Raw genomic sequence first — 6,058 nt, forward strand, 5'->3', positions numbered from 1 at the left:
TCCCTCCCTCCCTGTCTCCTTTCCTCCCTCCCCTTCTCTTCCCTTCCCTTCCCTTCCCTTCTGAAACTCCTATTATGCATATGTCAGTGTCTTTGATAGTGTCCTACAGGTCTCCAAGTCTGTTCATTTTTCTTTGTTCTTTTTTCTTTCTATTCAGACTAGATAATTTAAATAAACCTGCCTTTATGTTTGTGAATTCTTTCTTTTGCCTGTTGAAGTCTACTGCTTAGCCTGTCTACTAAATTTTCGTTTCAGTTATTGTACTTTTTAACTGCAGTTTCTATTTGATTCTTTTCTGTAATTTCTGTCTCTATATTGGCATCCTCTATTTGGTAAGACATATTTATCAAACTTTCCTTTACTTCTGTATAAATTGTTTCTTTTAATTCTTTGAATATATTTTTAAAAGTCTTAAAATCTTAAAGTCTTTCTCTGTTAAGTTCAAAATCTGGGCTTCCTTAGGGATAGTTTGTATTGATTGCTTTACATTCCCCCCTTTATATAGGCCACATTTTCAGGTATCTTTGTATGTCTTATAATATAGTCATCTTTTGGTATCCTTAGGGAATTGGTTCCAGGATCCTCCCCTCAATACCAAAATCCATGGATGCCCAAGTCCGTTTTATAAAATGATGTAGATAACCTAAGCACATTCTCCCTTATACTTTTAAATTATCTCTGGATTACTTAGCATAATATAAATGCTATCTAAAATATTTTGAGTAGTCTAATTTATCTATTTTTTTCTAATTTATCTATTTAGAAAAAAATTATCTATTTTTTAATTTATCTATTTTTTTCTAATTTATCTATTTAGAAAAATTTATCTATTTTTTCTAATTTATCTATTTTTTTCTCCTGTTAACTATGGTTTTATTGTCATTCCAAGAAATGATTGCCAAATTTAGTATCATAAATCCTTTCCCTTATTTAGGGAATAATGACAAGAAAAAAATCTGTACATGCTCAGACACAAAAGTTTTTCCAATATTTTCAAACCTGAGGATGCAGAAGTCACAGATATAGAGAGCCAATTGTATTTTTGTTGAAAACTGGACATTTTAAATAATGAAGTGTGGCATCTCTGGAAATCAAACTCTTTCCCCAAAACTGAATTTGTTGTTGTTGTCTATTTAGTGACTTTTCTGAACTATACAAAATCATACACTTTGGCATATGCAGACATTGAAGTTTTGCTTAGTTAGCTTAATGGTCAGCTAATTTCCTTTAGAGATTCTTAAAGACCAGAACTAACAAGTCTCCCAGTTTTTACTCAGCCAGGCAATATGACCATAAGGTCTTTTGTGGGGGTCTGGGACGGGGTGCCAGGGATTGAACTCAGGGGGATTTGACCACTGAGTCACATCCCCAGCCCTATTTTGTATTTTATTTAGAGACAGGATCTCACTGAGTTGCTTAGCATCTCGCTTTTGCTGAGTCTGGCTTTGAACTCACTATCCTCCTAGCTCAGCCTCCCAAGCTGCTAGATTACAGGTGTATGTCACCATGCCCAACTGACCATTATGTCTTAACTTTCACTTCCTGCTGTCATAGAGCCTCAGTGTCAGCCAGAAGAGAGAGTTTAAGGCCTTCCTAGGTCTTTCCTTTGCATTTACATGAATTTTTAGATTCTCAGACATTTGTCAGAACTTTCCAAAGTCTCTGTGGATATTTCATTCCCCGGCTTTTCTTTGTAAACTTTTGGTTAACCTATTGTTTGTTCTACCTGTTTTCTACAGCTTTAGACAACTACAGAGTTAGACAATTGTCTAAATGTTGAAAAAATGCTCCTGGGGAAATAGTTGTGCATTGTATGATTTCTAAGTCAAGTAAAATAAAGACAACCTTGCAAGTAGTGTCTTCAAGGGAACCACCAGAAAGCTCAAATAATAACAATTTTCTGGAAATGAAGCTTTAAAAAAACTCCAGTCCCATTCTCTGTTTGGTTTTCACTTTTTAATTTTGTCAAAATTCATAATTACAACAAATTTAGTTTAAAGGTCTGGCTCTCATATGTGATTCTAGAATTGCACAACACCTTGTTCTATAAAGTAGATTGATTATTCTGATGAACCAAGCAGAAGAGGTTGGCTTACCAGGCAGAAAGGGCTGAAAAAAGCAGAAACAGAAAAAATAGGGATTCATCATTTTAAAGTTACTTTCTTTGTAGGGTTAATAGAGGAATTCCTTACTACACTAACTCAAGTTGACTGGAATCTCCTATTTTGTGCAAAACTGGCCCATTTCAAAATTTAATTTGATTATACATGGCACTTATCATAGATTCCATTCTGGTTTGTTCCAGTCCTTTGGGTCTTAGTCCAAAAGGCTAGTCCAAAACACTGGCCTCCCATAAACTTTTAACAATTTTCAGGGCTACTGCCAAGCTCAAAAGATGGGCTTGAGAATACAACAAGTTAAAACTCTACAAACTTTACTACTCTTACCAAAATCCAACTTTTTATTAAATAAATGCTCCTCAAATTGTTTCAAGCATTCTGTTAATGTTCATAATTCTGAAAAACTTGGTGGCAATTTTTGCCAGTTTCCTTTTTGCTTTTATAGAGGAGAGAATCTGAGAGGTCATTACTCTACCATTTTTTCTGATTGTTCCTGAGTCTCTAATCATGTCTTTTTACATGTACATGTAAACATGAGTATGTGCCTTTTTAATATTGTGTATAATGAAATGGAAGGCGTTATAAAGTACTTGTACAGTACACTGGAGGTTGTGTTGTTGCCTTAAAAAAAACCAATGTGCAACTGTCAGAGGAGCAAACTAAACTAACCACTTTTATCATGAAAGATCATTTTTACATAACACACTACCAGTTTTATTAAGACATGAATATTTGGCAGATATTTTCTTTAAAAAGAATGAAACAAGAGCCAGGCACAGTTGGTGCACACCTGTAATCCCAGCAACTCAGAAGGCTAAGACAGGAAAGAGGATCACAAGGTCTAGGAAAGCCAGCCTCAGCAACTTAGTGAGACCCTGTCTCAAAAGTTAAAAAGGACTTGGGATATGGCTCAATGGTAAAACATGCCTGGGTTAAATCTCTAGTACCTCCACTAAAAGAGAGAGAGAGAGAAAGACAAAGAATTAAAGGAGCCTGTCATGTCAAGAAAAAGCACAAAGAATTTGATATCAGTGATAAATTTAAAGTTTTCAAGCAAAAGTAGGAATTAAAAACTGAGCATAGTGATGCACACTTGTAATCCCAGTGATTTGGGAGTCCAGAGCAGGAGGATCACAAGTTTGAGGTCAGCTTCAGCAATTTAGAGAGACCCTGTTTCAAAATAAATAAATAAAAAGGGCTGGGGATAAAATTTAATGGTAGAGCACCCTGGATCTAATCCCTAGTACTGCCAAAGGGGGAAAATTGGGAGAAGCTTGTATTTATTATGAAGAATTTGATAACTTTGGAGTGCATGTTTTTCTGATGAGATTGGTGATGATGTTAACAAATGTTATGAAATGTGTTAATGTTTGAAAGATCTGCGTAATTCCATGAAGGTTTTCTGAGTGATCAGTCTATAGTGTTAACAAAACCATGCATAGGTAAAAACTGTTGTCAAAGTTCAAGATAGACCATTGGATTTTAATATAAAAGGGTTCAGGGTGTTCACAGATAGGGTTCCAGTTTTCAGATTGGCACCTTCAAGAAACTACCACCTGCAGGGCATGGTAATCCCCAGCCACTGAGGAGGCTCAGGCAGAAAGATTGCAAGTTCAAGGCTAGCTTCAGCAACTTAGTGAGACCCTATCTCAAAATAAAAAATAAAAAGGACTGGACATACACACGAATTGGTGTGAATATACTATGTATACAACCAGAGATATGAAAAATTGTGCTCTCTATATGTAATAAGAATTGTAAAGCATTCTTCTGTCACATATAAATTTAAAAAAAATTTAAAAAGGACTGGACGTAAAGAAAAATGAGATTATGTCATATGCAGGAAAATGGATGGAACTAAAGACCGTTATGTGGGCTAGGGATGTGGCTCAAGCAGTAACATGCTTGCCTGGCATGCGCAGGGCACTGGGTTCGATCCTCAGCACCACATAAAAATAAAATAAAGATGTTGTGTCCACCGAACTCTAAAAAATAAATATTAAAAAATTCTCTCTCTCTTTTCTCTCTCTCTCTCTCTCAAATAAAATAAAATAAAATAAATACCATTATGTTAAGTAAAATAAGCTAAACTCATAAGGTCAAGGGTTGTATGTTCTCTTTCATGTGCAGAAGGTAGAGAGGAAAAAGGAAAAGAAAAGTGAAGTGAATCTCTTGAAAATCAAAAGATCAATAAAGGAAGGGACCAAGGAGTGGGAGATGAGGAGTGGGGGAAGTGATGGGGAGTGATTTTGACCAAATTATATTGTTATATTGTGTGTGGATGAATAAATCCCATCATTATGTACAACATAATATACACCAGTAAGACAATGTGGAGAGGGGAAAAAAGAGCCAGGGACCACCAAAGTGCATCTTACTCAAGCATTCATACTCCCTCTTCCTTTGTGTGTGTGTATCCTGTTCTATTGTTTGCTTTTTAAAATAAATCTCCTTGCATTCCTAAATAAATCTCTGCTTGCACCTCAAAAAAAAATGGGAGGCTGGGGATGTAGCTCAGTGTCAGAGTGGTAGACTGGTAGAATGGGAGAAGAACACAACATATACTACTTGTTGAGATTTGGTATAGTAGCAAAGAAGAATACTGATAATTATCTGAAAAGCTACTATAAGACTCTTCTTTTTTCAACTACATATTTCTGAGGTCAAACTTTCTTCATGTATTTCAACTAAAATAAATATTAGAGTGCTTGCCTAGCATGCATAAGGCCCTGTGTTCAATCCCCAGCACTGCAAATAAATAAATAAATAATATGTCACAACTGATTTAGTTCAGGAGAAAATATAAGAATTTAGCTGTCATCTACTGATCTAGGCATTCAAGAGCTATATAAAAGCATAAAACAACAAAACCCTTTCCACTATTTTTCTTGTTTTGAAAAATAGTTGTTTTCATAAAAATATTTTATGTATATTAATATATAATGGGCTGGGCGTGGTGGAACATACCTGTAATCCCAGTGGCTCAGGGGGCTGAGGCAGGAGGATCTCAAATTCAAAGCCAGCCTCAACAACAGTGAGGCAGTAAGCAACTCAGTAAGACCCTGTCTCCAAATAAAATACAAAATAGGGTTGGGGATGTAGCTCAGTGGTTGAGTGCCCCTGAGTTCAATCTCTGATACCCCACAAATATATAGCCTTATTTTAAGCAATTAGCATGTATATAATTTAAAATTTTACATTTGTGTTTCAATTATGGTAAATATCAAGTTATAACTCATATAAGCAAAAGTTCTTTGAGGTGCTTAATAATATTTTAAAAGTGCAAAAGAGTTCTGGTTCTGAAAAGTTTGAGAACCATTATGCTAGTTGTTCTAATGAATGATCTTTTAATCACCAAGAGAAGACCAAATGATATATAAAGGTGGCTACCTTTTAGCACTCAACTCAGTTTTCTATTCATTTTAGTGCCAATATTTTTGTGTGGCCCATATAAAAAAGCTGCTCATTCCCATAAGCAAGATGGTGAGAGTTACTTGATCCATAGAGAACATTTTAGGGTAACACTTTTTGCTGCTTCTTGAGTAGGTCATGTCTCATAGCCTTTGAGCATGGTTGTTTCTTTTGCTTGAAAAGCTCTCCTACACTTTCCCTAACAATCCTTATTTGTTGTTCAGAAATTTTGACTTAACTATCACTATCTTAGGAAACCCTTCCCTGACTTATGCCTCCTAACCTTCTATATCCTCTAGATTTGATCAACTCAATTTCTCTTGTAGGTTCATGCACCTTTCTTTATAGTGTATATCACGGTATATAATGATGTATCTTTAGATGGTTTGATTAATGCCTGTCTCCCCTCTAAACTTAAGCACCACAGGACAAATTTCTTTTTTGCTTACCATTTTACCATCAATATCACAGTGTTTGGCAGTGTGTGTGTATATATAAATATATATATATATATATATATATATATA

At 35.2% G+C, this 6,058-nt stretch overlaps 1 protein-coding gene across 2 annotated transcripts in view; it reads left to right on the forward strand.

Moving 5' to 3' along the window:
• Col24a1 (collagen type XXIV alpha 1 chain) overlaps nucleotides 1-6,058 on the forward strand; it is a 373,492-nt gene that overhangs the window by 353,097 nt on the left and 14,337 nt on the right. The window lies entirely within an intron of this gene.

Source organism: Marmota marmota, unplaced genomic scaffold (assembly GCF_001458135.2).
Source record: "Marmota marmota marmota unplaced genomic scaffold, marMar, whole genome shotgun sequence".
Taxonomy (NCBI): domain Eukaryota; kingdom Metazoa; phylum Chordata; class Mammalia; order Rodentia; family Sciuridae; genus Marmota; species Marmota marmota.